The sequence below is a fragment of the Lolium rigidum genome, chromosome 1 (assembly GCF_022539505.1).
Source record: "Lolium rigidum isolate FL_2022 chromosome 1, APGP_CSIRO_Lrig_0.1, whole genome shotgun sequence".
In the NCBI taxonomy this organism is placed as follows: Eukaryota; Viridiplantae; Streptophyta; class Magnoliopsida; order Poales; family Poaceae; genus Lolium; species Lolium rigidum.
Window position 1 is genome coordinate 9,318,605 of NC_061508.1, and position 18,710 is coordinate 9,337,314.

The window sequence follows — 18,710 nt, forward strand, 5'->3', positions numbered from 1 at the left end:
GGGTTTTCGCGACGGAGGCTATAAGTAGGCGAAAGGGTAGGTCAGGGGGGCTGACGAGGGGCCCACACCATAGGGCGGCGCGGGCCCCCCTCTGGCCGCGCGGCCCTATGGTGGCGGCGCCTCGTCGTCCCACTTCGTTATCTCTTCGGTCTTCTGGAAGCTCCGTGCAAAAATAGGACCCTGGGCGGTGATTTCGTCCAATTCCGAGAATATTTCCTTACTAGGATTTCCGAAACCAAAAACAGTAGAAAACAAGAATCGGCTCTTCGGCATCTTGTTAATAGGTTAGTTCCGTAAAATGCGTAAATACGACATATAATGTGCATAAAACATGTAGGTATCATCAATAAAGTAGCATGGAACATAAGAAATTATCGATACGTTGGAGACGTATCACAAACATCGGGTCCACGTGCTCCCCCATCCCAAACGGAGTATTTTATGAAGTAATCGCCCAGCGAACGATAAAGGAGAAAGTGTCGGCACCTCCAAAGCCATCGGCTGATGAATCAGAGGCAAGCCCGCAGCAAGCTGCCGAAGAGCCCTCAACCCTGCTTGCGAAACAGGTCCTCCTCCTCGAGCCATTATGGACCAAACCATTCCTAGCGTATCTAACAAAGCAGGAGCTGCCGGAGGATCAAGTAGAAGCAAGACGAATCGTCAGGCGATCAAAAGCCTTCACCGTGGTGAACGGAGAACTCTACAAGCGCAGCATTTCTGGTATTTTACAAAGGTGTATTGCCATTGACGACGGAAGAGCACTATTGCGCGAGATACACGAAGGAACTTGCGGACACCACGCAGGGAGCAGAGCCCTTGTGGCGAAAGCCTTCAGGGCGGGATTTTACTGGCCAACAGCGGCATCGGATGCTCGAGACTTGGTCATGAAGTGCGACACTTGTCAATGTTTCTCGCCAAAACCGCACGCCCCTGCGACAGATCTGATGACAATACCTCTGGCGTGGCCCTTTGCTCAATGGGGACTCAACCAAGTTGGACCACTGCCAAGGTCATCACCTGGAGGCCACACATACTTACTGGTTGTAGTCGACAAATTCACAAAGTGGATCGAGGCAGTACCGGTACGAAACCAGAAAGCAGAAACATCACTGCAATTCTTCAGAGGAATAACCTGTCGATTCGGTATGGCTCACAGCATCGTCACAGACAACGGAACCAACTTTGACTCCAAGGAGTTTCGAAAATTTTGTGACGACGGAGGAATCAAACTCAAGTTTGCATCAGTGGCTCACCCACAGACCAACGGCCAGGTGGAAAGGATCAACGGTCTAATAGGAGATGGCCTCAAGAAACGCCTTACGGGTGCGGACGGAGCTTGGGTCGAGGAATTACCTTTTGTACTCTGAAGCTTGCGCACCACACCTAACAGGTCGACTCAATACACCCCGTTCTTCCTGGTACATGGAGCCGAAGCAGTTCTGCCAGCCGACGTTCGGTTCGAAGCCCCTCGGGTAACAGCGTACACAGAATCCTCTTCCAACATCACGCTGCAGGATGCTGTAGACCTCCTTGATGAAGCTCGAGACATTGCTTTGGCAAGAACTACGGTATACCAGCAGGCGTTGAGAAATTATCACAGCCGACGAATACGCAATCGAAGCTTTAATGTTGGAGATATGGTACTTCGGCTGAAGCAAGAGAGACCCTTGAAACTCGAGTCTCCATGGGAAGGACCATATATCGTCACTGAAGTGATACCAGGAGGAGCATATCGACTCAAAAACCCAACCTCGGGAAAAGACGTTGGAAATCCATGGAACATTGCACAACTGCGACGGTTCTATACATAGGGTATACTTGTTTTTTACTTTACAGCCTTTAAGGTCGCTTTTGCATTATGAATAAAATTCTAATCAGATCTTTCATCCCTTTCTTCTTGATCCAGGCCTCATCATCCGAATAAACTGTTCGGGGCCCTCGTCATTGGCTCTTACTCCCATCGGGAGCGTTGGCCATGCTTGCACCATATCGTTAATTAAATACTCTCAACGAGAGCTAAGGTTAACGATACACAACACAACCAGTCCAAGCCTCGAAGAAATTACGCGAGTGCTGCAGTCGATGGTTACACTATCATAAAATGAGGCTCAAACCGGTGGACCGTGTGACGAAGCCAAGCATCAAGCAAAACATACATATCGACTTCGCAATAAAATTGCAAATTACAACGAAGTCGTCGGGAGAGCAGGTTGAATTGATCACTCAGCCGCCCTCGACAATTATCAATTGGATTAACAAATCCACCAGGATTACATGATGTGCAATGCACACGTTAAATTTACATAAAACAACTTCGTGCAGGTACAAAAAGTTATTACATTCACGATGGCGCTCCTTGGTCTCCTTGGGCCCTCGGCTCTCTCTCGATACATGTCTCCATCCGCGAGATGATGGTATATGCAGGACCCCTAGCGATGTCATAATATTGGCTTAAACTCCTCTCGGTGTTCGCTATGGTCTTCAAGTCTAAAGATGGATGCAATGCCAACACTGAAGCAAGCGCGAGTTCAGCGCCAGCCAGAAGTTCTTTCCGCACTAGCAGTCGAATCCTCTCCGGAGATTTGAATCGAGTAAACAAAGCAGACAGAGTTTCGGGTGCTTGATCCAGGGGAAACAGAGTCTTCCAAACCATCGTGAGATGAGCGTGGAATTTATCAAAATAGTAGTGCACCTTCTCTGCCCGATGCTCAAATTTCGCCACGATGACAGCTTTCGGGCGATGCGAACATAAATCATGTTTCGAATGAGCAACGTCAGTCATTGCCTCGACCTTTTCATGGATCCTCCTGTCCTCCTTAGATTTATCGTGAGATGCGACTGAAAAAGAAGGAATATCAGCTAAGGGAGCATCCAGATTATTTCATAACTCAAAAGAAGGGTTAGCACTTACAGCCTAAACTTTCGGTAGCAACGTAAAGACGATCAAGAGCATGTTGTTCAATAGCAGTCGCTATCTCGTTCTTCTTCTTTAACAATGCTGCCATCGCATGAAGGGAGGTAATATCTTTATTCAGACGAGACACTTGGTCGCGTAAAGAACGAACAAGGCCAGACTCATTGCTAGTCGAAGAATTTGAAAAAGGTTCGACACGGGAGGAAGATGAAGGAATCTGCAGTACAGCTTCCAGATCAGAGTGGCATTGGCATTAAACTCCCATCGGGAGTGCTGGAGTATATGAGTTACATTCAAAAGATTGTTCAAGCTGATTACAGAGCCAAAATAAAAAGGACCACAGTCAAATTGTATCAGGTCTTAATTACAATTATTAAAGCAAGCATTCAAGGAAGTGCCGACGACGATCCAGGAGCAGCTTCAGTTGCAGACTTGGACTGGGCTTCATCAACCAATTTGAGAAGTTGATTGGCACATACCACTGCCGATCGTTTGAAGGATCAAGGTCAACTAGGCGATTGTCGTCATCCACAGGAAATGCCTTGGACAACTTTTCTAATTCAGACCCCATTCCATGACCCATGAGCAGCTGGAAAGTAAGAACTGCCCCAAACAAACGGTTACGGCGTTTTAGTACCTCAACAGGCTCAGAAGGGTCGACGAGGAAAGCATCTGCCATTTTGCCGAGAGTCTTGTCTTGCTTCACCTTTGGGAAGATCATCGAGTATAGCCTCGACAATGCTCCTTTAGTTCTTTGCAGAAGCCCAAGAACTTGAACGTTGGATTCGGTGGCGAGAGAAAGAGCGTCAGATGTAGAGTCTTCCTGAAGCATGCGTGCCCGAGTGATGGTTATGTCGGCAGCCTCTGTAAAAGGACGCATCAGTAACCAGAAAGGAAATGCTGCAAGATGAGTCATGTGTCAAAAACTTTACCCAGTAAATTCGTGATGGATTCACGGAGGACGCCTTCTTTCTTGTCAACTGCGGCTGCAGCTTCGCGCCTGGCATCTTGTTCATCCTTCATTTGTCGCTTCAGCTTCTTCAACTCCTCCTTCAGCGAGACATTCTCATTGTTGGCGTTGGTGGCAAGCCTATTGGCTTCCAGTACCTGGTCAGCCGAAGTTTTGACGGTCTTCCGAAGCTGAGCGTTTTCAGATTCTAATCGGGTGAATTGCTCGGCGAAGTCCACCACAGCATCGACGGTGGCGTAAATCGGCTGCAACGAAAAAAACCAAGGAGAATTAATTAAATGAAAGGCAAGAAAGAGATCAAGATAAAATAAAACACTTACGTGACCACGAGCAGTTGATGAAGCGGGAGCGTCGCCGGAAGGAAAAAACCTTGACACTGGGATCTTCTCTACAGTCGTTCGAGAGGGGGGCGTCGACTTGGCGGGAGAAGGCTCTGGCTCCTGGGCTGGTGTTGTTCTCCCAAATAATAATTTGGGCCTCTTTGCGAGAGGAACATCATCGTCATCATCAGAGCTACTTAAGAAGAGTAAACAGTTAGCATGCAAAACAACATAGAATAAGTCACAAAGGGATGTAAATGCTCACGGGTCTAGATCATCTTCGGCAGCGAAAAAGCTTGTTGGACCTTTCCTGGCGGGAGGAGGCAAAGCAGCTCTAGCGGCATCATCATCTTGTCCGCTAGGACTTGATTCAGCCGTGGTAATAAAATCTTCGTGTATCTGCTTGCGTCGCCTGCTCCTGAGGAAAGTATCATCTTCGGCAGCCTCTTCCTCTTGGACATCGCTGTCCTCGAGGGCATGCTGGGGTCCTCGGTCTCCTCGGAGTTGTCATCATCATCCTCTGGCTCTACACCGCTTTCAGGTGTAGGAGGATAGCATTGAACAACGGCGGGGGCCTGTCAAAAGAAAAAAAAATTGAAGCACAGCGAAAAGAGGAGTAACAACAATAAGCGAAGAAACAGCAGAGGATTACCTCAGACGGAGATGGTGAGAATCGTAAGGAGGACGAGCCGACATCAAGACAATGTTGTCCTTCATGCTAAGGCATGTCAGACGGCGAACTTCGTCTCGGAGGTCTTCAGCCGAAAGGTCGGCAGAGCTGACCCTAGACCTATCGTCCTTGCCTGTGTAAAGCCACAGTTGATGGGGGCGAGACATCAGCGGTTGCACTCGACGTTGTAGGAACACTGAGACTACCTCAGTGCCGCACATCGTCAAGCCTCCCGTGTTCTGTAGGGCGACGACCTGGTCAAACAGCCTGTCGGCTGTCACTCTTTCTTCGGGAGAAAGGGCGTTCTGCCAGGACTTCTTCGGGTTGGCTATCAGTTTATCTTCGAAAGGAGGAAGGTTTGAGCGCTGCCCAGACACCACAGGGTCTCGCAGATAAAACCATTTGTTGCGCCATCCTTGAACGGATTCCTTCATCGGGTAGTCGAGGTAATCGACTTCCTTCCTGACAACAAAGCCAACGCCACCTACGACGGGGGGGGGGGCATTGCTGTCGTTGTGACGCTTTACATAGAAGATCTTCCTCCAAAGACCCCAGTGGGGGTCAATGGCAAGGAAGGCTTCACAAACAGTGATAAAGATGGAAAGATGGAGAATGGAATTAGGGGTCAGCTGCCAGAGCTGAATCCCGTAGAAGAAAAGAAGAGAACGGAGGAATTCGTGGGCAGGAAGAGAGAGACCACGGAATAAGAAAGCGGAGAACATAACGGTGAAGCCCTTCGGAGGCCTTGGGCGAGAAACGGCACCTGGAAGACGGATGTCATCCTCAGATGAGGAGATGAGGCCGAGGGCTCGCAGCTTGTTTACATCCCGATTGGAAATGGCGGAGGCGCTCCAATCATGGCTGACTTTGGCCGCATCTGAGGCACTAGCGCCCTTCTTATTGCCCATGGCGCCTGAAGCTCTTGAGGGAAGAACATAGGTGGCAGGAAAGGACGAGTGAGAAGATGAGCAGTGGAGGTGTAAACAGTAAAAGCAGGAAGACCCTCTATTTATGTCGTAAAAATTGTGGCAAGATCGTTGGCCATAACTTCACAGGCATCGTGGGAAGTGGATCAGATCTGGCTGTACACGTGGCATCGAAAAGAAGAACGGAACCGGCAGCCCATTATACCCACGACGCACGAAAATCGAGGAGACGCCTCGGTCGGTGCGCGTGCGCCGGTCACTCCCTAAAAACTGCCTGCGCAGAGCTAGGATGGGCTCGTCAGGTCAGGTCTTGTCAATCACACCACAGCGGCGATACGTCATCAATGACATCATGAGGACTGTCGTGAGAAGTCGAAGGAAAATGAAGAATCATTGGATGCTCAGGCTTGAGTCTGCACCCGGTCACAAACGCCCGTGTCCAGACTCGGGGGCTACTCCCATCGGGAGCGCTGGACGCGCACCCGATAAAACGAACGCTCGAAGATATTCCTGTGAACAAACATTTGGAGAAAAAGATGAAATGATCTGTTCGAGTCTGCGCCCGTGTCCAGACTAGGGGGCTACTCCCATCGGGAGCGCTGGACGCGCACCCGATAAAACATTTTTGTGCTCCAGGATCATGCCCGGGGACTTGATTCTGTGTAGGGTGACGTTGTTTTGCCATCGGCAATTAACCAGAAAAAGTTGGGCACGTTATTCATTATCCCTTGCGTATGGAAAACTTATCAAAGAAAATAAGCCTCGGTACAAATGTATCGGATGGCCCATGAAGACTAGCAGCAAAACTTCGGCAGAAGAAAATGTTCGAGTGGTACAACTTGAGTCTACGCACGGATAGCAAGCATCCGTACCTAGACTTGGGGGCTACTCCCATTGGGAGCGCTGGACGCGCACCCGATAGAAGATGATGATGCTGATGTAGGATAAACAGCACGATCTGGGAGAAGAACATTAGGTGGAGGCATGCTTTAGTCTCTACCCGAACTATCTTCGGCTAGACACTCGGGGGCTACTGACGTGGGCATTACCCTACGGGTAACCGACATTGCTCTACCCTACACGACCAAGCAGGAGGCCCATGAAGGTATCTGATGACAAGATGGGCCACTTGGATGGCGCAGCAGAAGATTCCTTGGCGGGCAAGATAAGGAAGGAACTAAACAAGGAAAGGTTACAGATAGAACTATTGTAAATCTAGTCGTACTCGGTTAGATCTCTTGAGACCTGGCCTCCTATATAAAGGCTAGGAGAGGGGCTACCGAGGGACACGTACAATCTTAGCAATCTTAGCCACCAAAAAAGTCTAGGGCTAGGTTGCCGCAGCACTTAGCCTCTCGACGAGATCTCAGCCGAACCCTTCGGCACCCCATTGTAACCCATTATTCTCATAATCAAGATCAGACAGGCAGGACGTAAGGGTTTTACCTCATTGAGGGCCCCGAACCTGGGTAAATCGCTCTCCCCGCTTGTCTGTGAACCGATGTCTCGTGTCAGCTTGCAGGATTCCATCAACCCTAAGCCCCTATCGGAGGGCATTGCCGAGGAGCTCCCTCGACAAGTGGTGAAACTGCAAGTAGGTGATAAAGCCCAGTGCGTAAATCTTTTGAGCTATTATATGGGCCAAAATGAGTTTTGGGCTGTATAATTCCTCGCTTCCACCCTAGTGGCTCTAGGTCGGTGTTAGTGGGGCGATGCGTACCCCGGTGGGATTGGGTGGCCTAGCATTAAGATGATCCACTGCTAGATTTTGTCAGAGGCAATGAAGGTGACACGCCCACTACCGGGACGACCTTGGACGACGTGGCTGGTCACGATGTCGCCGGCGAAGGCGCGGATTGAACTTAGCGGGGTGGGGGTTGGGTGCGGGGAGCGCGGGGTCGCCAGTGACGAAGTCTTAAGGTTAGGCGTGCGGGAAGGTTCATTGGTGCCGAAGGCAGGAGAGGTGAGAGGAAGACTGACGTAGGTGCCAGCAGGGGAGGATGGGAGCACTGTCTGGTGCAGGTGGCGGTAGCATGCCGTGTGGCTAGCGACAACGGAGGGGGATTCGAGCATGTGCAGATACATGCGGTGGAGCGAACACTTGGCCCACAATCATCTCCATGCCGCGATATGGAACACAAAACATACCAAATAGAAGCTCCTATTTTTCTTTGTGTGTCAGACGGTGTTAGTAAGTATTATTCTAGTTCTCAAAAACAAATCCGGTTTCTCATAAAAAGTAAGGATCATTCGAGGGAAAAAATGTTAGGAGTGGATTTGAAAAGCTACTACACATTGATAAGTTGCTAATTTAGCTAAGACAAACTCCACTACGGAATCTACCTCTCCATAAGACTACTTATAATGGGAGTAACATAGGTAATAACATCACACATTTCAAGATATTTTGGTAACATGGCATGGCAATAAATTAAAAAAAAAAGACTAAGGCTAGCCATAGTGGTAAGTATTATGTAGTAGTATCATGCAATGATACTTGTATATGATATTATCTCTACAGTGGGTAATATCATAAAGTAGTATCATAGTTATGCTATATTTATTGATTTTTAGAATCTCAACGCAAATTTATGTACACGATTCATTTGGCATTAATTTTTTCTCGGGATATGCGCTATGATACGGTATCTACCTAGGTTACTCTAATCTCCTCTCTCTTCCTTAATTAGCTGCCACATCAGCATTTTTGTGGGACCAATGTATATGATACTAGCTGAAAATACTAGCACTATGGCTAGCCTAAGGTGGTAGCTAGCTATGTTACGTAACATCACACTTTCCAAGACAAGATGAGGCTACAACCTAATAAATATAACCTTACATTATATCACACATATGTTACTACCCAGTATAGGTAATAACATAGAGTAGTAACATATGCATGCATGTTACTAATCTACGTTACTCCCTATTATAACTAGTCTAGGAGGGTATTTCCAATGAGACAAGAATTACTTTTGTTATACGTTAATGGCCGACCACTAATTTAAATCAGAGGTCATGGAGTAAGTATGACTTATTAGCACATACTCCCTCCTTTCTGATTTGCATTCTGAAAAATTAAACTAATTAATATTGTATTTATTTGTACTACTTCAACCAATCCAACCTACATTAAAAGTAGTGTCATCCAATAGAGAGGGCAAAACCACTTTGGTTTCTGTATTTTTATTAACTAAAAGCTAAAATATAAATTAATATTGAAGACATTTATGATCTAGACCGTATACTAAATGAAAACAGAGAGAGTATAGTACCATGGGTTCACATTTTCATCTATTTTATCACCGTGCCCTACTTCTAGCAAAATTTGATCCATAAGACAATTTATGCAAGCCCGCAATTGATAAGAATCCTGCAAAAAAGAACGTGGGAGCAGCAAGCAAAAGGAGATCTGTTGAAGGTAACATACTGTGAGTATTGCGCGGCATTACACACCAATATACACGGTAAGATAACTGACATTGTACATTGGAGTGGATGGTACTGCATTTCTCGAAAGCCAAACTAATACTTTATCGACATGCATAAGCACCATCATATAGCAATGCACCATACATGAACACGTACTTGTATGTTTTTACTTGTATTTACATTAGACAAAAAAAAAAGCCATTCTACCGAGCGGACGATCGGGCTACCGACTGCGTTATCGCAGCATATACTAGTACAAACTACACAAAAGCTAAAGCCGAGATTGATCTTGTTAATACTCCTTAAGCTCTGATGAGGGTATTTTGGGGAGGTTACAACCAGCATGCAACATACGCCTTAAGCTCTGATGAAATTTTGGAAAAAATATTACGCCTTATGCCCTGGTAAGGAGGGAGTATAATAGTATGGTCGATGACCAATTTCATGCTGAATCAGATAAGGAACCCACCACACGCATCGTTGACTTGATCCCTTCAGTGAAGCAATTAAACCGGAACAACGTGTACGGTGCAGCGGTGCATCCCAAGATCCCGGAACGACGTGGACGAGCTGGCGCGTACCTCGCCGGACGCCCCGCCGGCGAGCCTCACAAGCCGGAAAGCCCTCCCCCGCGCGGCGGCGCCGCCTGCGAGCAGCACCGAGCGGCAGTACCGGAACAGCACCGCCGTCGAACGCCCGGCACCGAAGCTCTTGCAGATGACGCGGCCGTCCGGGAAGCGCACACGCAGGACGCACGCCTCCTCGCCCTTCCCCGGCTCGCGGTCGTCTTCGTCGTCTTCTTCAGAGCCTTTGGTGGACGTCGTCTCTTGGCTGTCGCAGCACTGGTCGGGAACGGCAGCGGCAGGAGGCGGGGCGGCTTGGTTGTCGTTGCCGGACATGGTGAGGGATGCGGCGAAAGCGGCGACGAGCTCCTCCATCTGGACCGGGATCGCTGCAAGGGGCGGGTTGGTGTTGCCGGACATGGCGGCGAAGGCGGCGACGAGCTGCTCCATCTCCATGCTTTTCGCCATATGTTCCGATCGATCAATCGCCGACTTGATCTTGCGCTCTTGTCTGAATTAGGGCAGGCTGCTTGCAGTACGTGGAGATCAACGTGCGTGGCTGGGTGCATCGTGTGGTGGTGTCCTATTTGTATGCAGCATTATTCACGCGTGTGGCGGTCGACTGTGCCAGTCCGAGTCGGGATTCGAGTCCGAGGTCCACCCGCTAACGGTTTTCGAGTTCGAAGTGGACTCGGCGTCCACGTACTTGTGCCTTGTGGATTGATCAGTTAAGCGTACTCCCTCCGTCCACAAATAAGTGTACATCTAGGTTTTTTGATAAGTCAAACTTTATTACATTTGACCACCTTTTTAGAAAAAGGTAGCAGCATTTATGACACTAGATTAGTATCACTAGATCCACCTTAAAATGTAGTTTCATAATATAGTAATCTAATGTCATACTACCTCCATTTCAAGGAATAAGGCGCCCTCGTTTTACGAGCTTTTTGTTTGACCAAAAATTATTTCAAATAGATAAACATTGTTTGTATGAAATTAGTATCATTAAAAAGTGCTTTTCAATACGAATCCAACGATACTATATACATATAATATAATCAAGATTTTGTTGCTCAATTTTTATGGTCAAACTTCGTCTTGAAATACGTGTGCGCCTTATTCCTTGAAACGGAGGTAGTATATGCGTATAATTTTTGATAATAAGTTTGTCAAAATTAAACAAGTTTGACTTATCCAAAAACCTAGATGTACACTTATTTGTGGACGGAGGGAGTAACTATTTTCGTTTACTGGAAAATAAGCTACAGTAACAGACGTCCAAGTAATCAAGTCGGTTCCAATAAATATGTTTTTTTTAAGTTAAGTTACGTAACCTTGATCAAATTTTAATAAATTCTATTAACAACTATAATATTATATGTCATATGAAAATACATTTTATGATGTATCTAACAATATTGATTTTCTATTGTAAATGTTAATAATTTATTTTAAAATAACTTGATCAAAATTTACTTACTTTTTTTTGACAATCAGTACCACAAATATTATAGTAACAAATAATATATGGTAGAGATACACGACTTGTCTCCATCGATTATGAAATAAAGTCTAAAAGATACTAGCAAATCTTCGAGGTCTTCAAACGCTTTCTTTTTCCAAAACACAATTTTGTACTTTCCTGGAAGCAACCAAAGATAGATAACAAACCATAGACATGTAAATGCCAACGAAGGTTCTCTCATAATTTTAGTTTAAGCCGTAATACCAAGGCTGCGTGCACGCACGTAATTATTAAAGTAATCAATTAGCATCGGCAAGAGTATCAACAATACTAGTATGTTAGAGAATAACAACTTTAACTTTTAAAAAAACTTATTTACTGAAACGAAAGGTGTACTATTACATTACATCATGTATGTAACACGGCCAGCAGCGCTTTGATCTAGACATTGGGTCTTGTTTACTTGGAACCCGTATCGTGGGCCTGCATTAGTAGTGGTGAAACTGCAAGTAGGTGATAAAGCCCAGTGCGAAATCTTTCGGGCTATTATATGGACCAAAATGAGTTTTGGGCTGTATAATTCCTCGCTTCCACCCCCAGTGGCTCTAGGTCGGTGTTAGTGGGGCGATGCGTACCCCAGTGGGATTGGGTGACCTAGCATTAAGATGATGCACTGCTAGATTTTGCCAAAGGCAATGAAGGTGACACGCCCACAATTGATAAGAATAATGCTAGATTTTATCACCGTGCGCTACTTCTAGCAAAATTTGATCCATGAGACAATTTATGCAAGTCCATAATTGATAAGAATACTGCCGAAAAAACGAGGGAGCTGCAAGCAAAAGGAGATCTGTTGAGATAACATACTATGATTATTGTCCTGCATTACACATGAATATAGAAGGAAAGATGACTTTACAAGCATAAGCACCATTATAGCTGCACCATACATGACCACTTGTATTTTCATCAGACAAAAAATAGCCAGACGACCGGGCGGACGATTTGGCTGCCGACTGCGTTATCGCAGCATGTCTACACTAATTAAAAATACAGACACAAAAGCAAAGCCGATCGATCGATCTTCGTAATATGGTCGATGATCAATTTCATCCTGAATCAGATGAGGAAGAAACCCACCACAAGCACCGTTGATTAAACGGGAACAACGTGTACGGTGCAGCGGTGCATCCCGAGGTCCCGGAACGACGTGGACGAGCTGGCGCGTACCTCGCCGGACGCCCCGCCGGCGAGCCTCACGAGCCGGAATGCCCGCCCCCGCGCGGCGGCGCCGCCTGCGAGCAGCACCGAGCGGCAGTACCGAAACAGCACCGCCGTCGGACGTCCGGCGCCGAAGCTCTTGCAGATGACGCGGCCGTCCGGGAACCGTACCCGCAGGACGCACGCCTCCTCGCCCTTGGCCGGCTCGCGGTCGTCTTCGTCGTCTTCTTCAGAGCCTTTGGTGGACGTCGTCTCTTGGCTGTCGCAGCACTGGTCGAGAACGGCGGCGGCAGGAGGCGGGGCGGCTTGGCTGTCGTTGCCGGACATGGTGAGGGATGCGGCGAAGGCGGCGACGAGCTCCTCCATCTGGACCGGGTTCGCGGCAGGGGGCGGGTTGGTGTTGCCGGACATGGCGGCGAAGGCGGCGACGAGCTGCTCCATCTCCATGCTTTTCGCCATATGTTCCGATCGATCAATCGCCGACTTGATCTTGCGCTCTTGTCTGAATTAGGGCAGGCTGCTTGCAGTACGTGGAGATCACCGATCGTGGCTGGGTGCATCATGTGGTGGTGTCCTATTTGTATGCAGCATTCACGCGTGTGGCGGTCGACTGTGCCAGTCCGAGTCGGGATTGGAGTCCGAGGTCCACCCGCTTACGGTTTTCGAGTTCGAAGTGGACTCGGCGTCCACGTACTTGTGCCTTGTGGATTGATCAGTTAAAGCGCTACTATTTTCGTTTACTGGAAAATAAACTACAGTAACAGACGTCCAAGTAATCAAGTCGGTTCCAATAAATATAAATATGTTTTTTAAGTTAAGTTAAGTAATCTTGATCAAATTTTAGAAATTATATTAACAACTATAATATTATATATCATATGAAAATACATTTTACGATGTATCTAACAATGATGATTTATGTATTGTAAATGTTAATAATTTACTTTAAAATAACTTGATCAAAATTTAATTAATTGTTTTGACAATCAATACCACGTATATTTATAGTAACAAATAATATGTGGTAGAGATACACAACTTGTCTCCAGCAAGTATAAAATAAAGTCTAAAAGATACTAGCAAATCTTTGAGATTTTCAAACTCTTTCTTTTTCCAAAACATAATTTTGTACTTTCCTGAAAGCAACCAAAGATATATAACAAATCATAGACATGTAAATGCCAACGAAGGTTCTCCCATAATTTTAAGTTAAGCCGCAATGAAAGACTGCGTGCACGCGCGTAATTATTAATGTAATCAATCAACATCGGCAAAAGTATCAACAACAGTATGTCAGAGAATAACAACTTTAACTTAAAAAAACGTATTTATTGAAACGAAAGGTGTACTATTACATTACGTCATGTATGTAACAAGGCCAGCAGTGCTTTGATCTAGACATTGGGTCATGTTTACTTGGAACCCGTATCGTGGGCCTGCATTAGTACTGGTGAAACTGCAAGTAGGTGATAAAGCCCAGTGCGTAAATCTTTCGAGCTATTTTATGGGCCAAAATGAGTTTTGGGCTGTATAATTCCTCGCTTCCACTCTAGTGGCTCTAGGTCGGTGTTAGTGGGGCGATGCGTACCCCGGTGGGATTGGGTGGACTAGCATTAAGATGATGCACTGCTAGATTTTGCCAGAGGCAATGAAGGTGACACGCCCACAACCGGGACGACCTTGGACGACGTGGCTGGTCACGATGTCGCCGGCGAAGGCGCGGATTGAACTTAGCGGGGTGGGGGTTGGGTGCGGGGAGCGCGGGGTCGCCAGTGACGAAGTCTTAAGGTTAGGCGTGCGGGAAGGTTCATTGGTGCCAAAGGCAGGAGAGGTGAGAGGAAGACTGACGTAGGTGGCGGCTCCAGCAGGGGAGGATGGGGGGATGGGAGCATTGTCTGTTGCAGGTGGCGGTAGCATGCCGTGTGACCAGCGACAACGGAGGGGGATTCGAGCATGTGCAGATACATGCGGTGGAGCGAACACTTGGCCCACAATCATCTCCATGCCGCGATATGGAACACAAAACATATCAAATAGAAGCTCCTATTTTTTTGTGTGTGTCAGACGTGTTAGTAAGTATTATTCTAGTTCTCAAAAACAAATCCGGGTTCTCATAAAAAGTAAGGATCATTCGAGGGAAAAAAATGTTAGGAGTGGATTTGAAAAGCTACAACACATTGATAAGTTGCTAATTTAGCTAAGACAAACTCCACTACGGAATCTGCCTCTCCATAAGACTACTTATAATGGGAGTAACATAGGTAGTAACATCACACATTTCAACATATTTTGGTAACATGGCATGGCAATAATTTTTTTTAAAAAAAGACTAAGGCTAGCCATAGTGGTAAGTATTATGTAGTAGTATCATGCAATGATACTTGTGTATGATACTATCTCTACAGTGGGTAATATCATAAAGTAGTATCATAATTATGCTATATTTATTGCTTTTTAGAATCTCAACGCAAATTTATGTACAAGATTTGTTTGGCATTAAATTTTTTTCGGGATATGCGCTATGATACGGTATCTACCTAGGTTACTCTAATCTCCTTTCTCTTCCTTAATTAGCTGCCACGTCAGCGTTTTTGTGGGATCAATGTATATGATACTAGCACTATGGCTAGCCTAAGGTGGTAGCTAGCTATATTACCGTAACATCACACTTCCAAGACAAGATGAGGCTACAACCTAATAAATATAACCTTACATTATACCACACATATGTTACTACCCAGTATAGAGGTAGTAACATAGAGTAGTAACATATGCATGCATGTTACTAATCTACGTTACTCCCTATTATAAGTAGTCTAGGAGGGTATTTCCAATGAGACAAGAATTACTTCTGTTATACGTTAATGGCCGACCACTAATTTAAATCAGAGGTCATGGAGTAAGTATGACTTATTAGCACATACTCCCTCCTTTCGGATTTATTCTGCATTCTAGAAAAAATTAAACTAATTAATATTGTATTTATTTGTACTACTTCAACCAATCCAACCTACATTAAAAGTACTGTCATCCAATAGAGAGGGCAAAACCACTTTGGTTTCTGTATTTTTATTAACTAAAAGCTAAAATATAAATTAATATTGAAGAAATTTATGATCTAGACCGTATACTAAATGAAAACAGAGAGAGTATAGTACCTAGCTAGTCTTTTGTACGACTTCATCGTTATGGCCGGCCACACATATATCTGCTAGAGAATCGAATCAATTATTGCCAAAAAAAAAAGTTTAGACTTCAAGATGATGATGCCAGCTTGACGTAACATAACATGCCGCAAAAGGAACAGTTCAAAAGATGGAAAACGCAGCACTGAGATGGACAGGACATATACCTATTTACTGTTGGTCAATGCAACATGAAGATTGTATACAGTAAATAACTGGCCAGCAGTTTGGTTTGGATTAAGGGCAAAATAAAAAGGTCGCGTTTAAGACCTAGCGGCTCTCGTGACGTGAGAGGCGACTAGGGTTAGCTCCTCCGCCGCCGGTCTTGATCGACGTCGGAGTTCCTAAGGACTCGGGTTTGACCGATCTCCAGTGGGATCGGTGTCTCACGTCTGTAGTTTTCTCTCACTGGCCCTCTCCCCGGGGTAGGGTTTGGCAAGAGATGCAAGGTGCGGCTGCTGGTCCTATGGCGGCGTCTTCTTCGAATTCTGGCAATTGGCCAGGAGGCTCTAGTCAAAGGAAGGAAGAGGGGATTGATGATATGCTCCATAGACTGGGTATCGGCGAAGGTGATTGCGACGACGCAGTGTTTGAGGAAATCGAGGATGCTCCAAAGGAGGGGCTCAAGTGGATGGCTTTAGTTCGGGTGCACACAACCAATTACTTCAGTGCATCTACGTTTGAACAGCATATGCGGGTGGCGTGGAGCCCTGCCCGAGAGATCAAATTCCAACACATCGAGGGTAATTTATTTACTGTGCAATGCTTCTGTCTCGGCGATTGGCTGAAGGTTGTGGAGGGAGGACCGTGGCTGTTTCGACAGTCCGTGGTATGCATTGAGAAGTATGATGGTTTGACTGATCCCTATCTGATTGATCTAAACTTCTTTACGACATGGGTACAGATTCAGAAATTACAAGTGGGTTATCGTGGGGAGGCCCTAATTACCAATATGATAGAAAAGAAAGTGGGCAAGGTGGAAGAGGTCCAGACCGATGTTCAGGGTGCAGGTAATTTTGTTCGAGTAAAGGTGAAGCTTGATGTTCGTAACGTGCTAGAGAGATTTGTGTCTATGAGCAGAGAGGGCAAGAGAGAGGTTTTTCTTCTGAAATATGAAAAAATGCCGAGATTCTGTGCAGCATGTGGATATATAGGTCACTCGCACCTTGAATGTGGTTCCGGTGAATATATGGAGAAGGATCTAGGCTGGGGTGATTTCATGAAGGCGGATTGGGAGACGTGGTATGTGCGAGGAGGTAATGCCGGAAGAGGTGGCGGCAGAGGAGGTAGAGGAGGGAGGTTCCCTGACGCCCGGGGTAGTGGTCGTGGTGCTCAAGCTGGACGCCATCCTGGCTCGACTGGCCGTGGTAATGGTAATATTTCAAGTTGGAGACACAATGCCCTCCCATTTGTGGATGGTAATGCTGTTATTGATCCAGCTCTTAGAGACACAACAACAAGTCCTTTGAAGGACAAAGATATGGACATTGACAATGATGGGAATCTGATATCAGGAACTAAAAGAAATCTAGCTGAACAATTCTCTGAAGAAGTGATACCTACTGCTGTAGGAACCAATGGCAATGCTAACGGTATTGAATCAGCGGGTCTACTGTTGGAAAACTCTCTTCCGATGGAGGAGGTGGAGGATGGAAAGGATGGCAATGAGAATAACAACAAACCGAAAAGAACAAAGAAGGATGGAACTGATTCCCCTTCACTAGGATCGGCGAGTTCCCGAGAGGAGCTCGTCCAGTCGCAATGAGGATATTAGCTTCGAACCGTCGGGGCACGGGTAACACCCCGATAGTTCGTGCGCTTCTACGATGCTAGAAAGCGATGGAACCCCGAGGTGATGTTCTTGTCGGAGACACATCTCGATGACTATCCGGCTGAGTGCTTGAGAAGAAGGCTTGGGATGGATTTCAAATGTATAAATCCAAGCGATGGCAGAAGCGGAGGAGTGATTTTGTTATGGAAAAAAGAAGTGGTAATACAACAACTCTTTTCAGCACCAAATTATATTGATGTGAAAGTGGTGGATGGACAAGATAAAATTTGGAGACTCACTGGATTGTATGGTGAACCTCGTTGGCAGGATAAATATAAAACATGGGATAAAATGCGAGAACTCAAGAACCAACATGATGTACCATGGGTTGTCATTGGGGACTTAAATGAAATCCTTTATTCACACGAAAAGGATGGTGGACGCCCCATACCTCCACGTTACATGAATGATTTTCAAGAGGCTCTTTCTGATTGCAATCTAGTGGATATTGGCTTTATTGGGGATCCTTTTACATGGAAGACAGGCCGAGTGCGTGAGCGCCTGGACGGGGCTGTGGTGTCACCGTCGTGGTCTGCACTCTACCCTGGTGCTGTTCTGCGTCACCTGGACTTTTGTAAATCAGATCACCGAACAATTATGCTAGACACTGATTATAAAGATTAAGCTTCACAAAGAAAATCTGTACCGAGACGCTTTGAGGCCAAATGGCTAAACGAAAAAACTTTCAGAGATGTTGTCAAAGAGGCCTGGCAAGAGGCGGACAGAGAAGGAGAAGGAGGAGGCGTTAAAGCAAAGCTGGGCCGTTTGCAGGAAGCTCTCCATGCTTGGGATGCCACAGTTCTCATGAAGCCAAGGAAGAGGTTCAGGAAAGCCCAGCGGGATTTTGATATTGCTGTGAGTGGGGTTTTAACGGATGAAAGCGAGGCGAAAGCAAAAGAGTTAGCTGAATTAATTGAGATTCTTTTAGAACAAGAGGAGATTCAGTGGATGCAAAGATCTCGAGCAAACTGGTTAAAGGAGGGAGATCGCAACACCTCCTTTTTTCATAATTTTGCAACTGCTAGACGAAAGAAGAACTTCATCAAAAAATTATTGATCAATGGGAACTACTGGGTGGAAGGTACAGAAGAGTTAAAACCTATCATTTTGGATTATTTTAGTAATCTGTTCTCTTCTGAGGTTGAAGCCACGGATCCTGCTTTTCTCGATAAAATTCAACCACGTGTCTCGGTTGAAATGAATGAAAAAT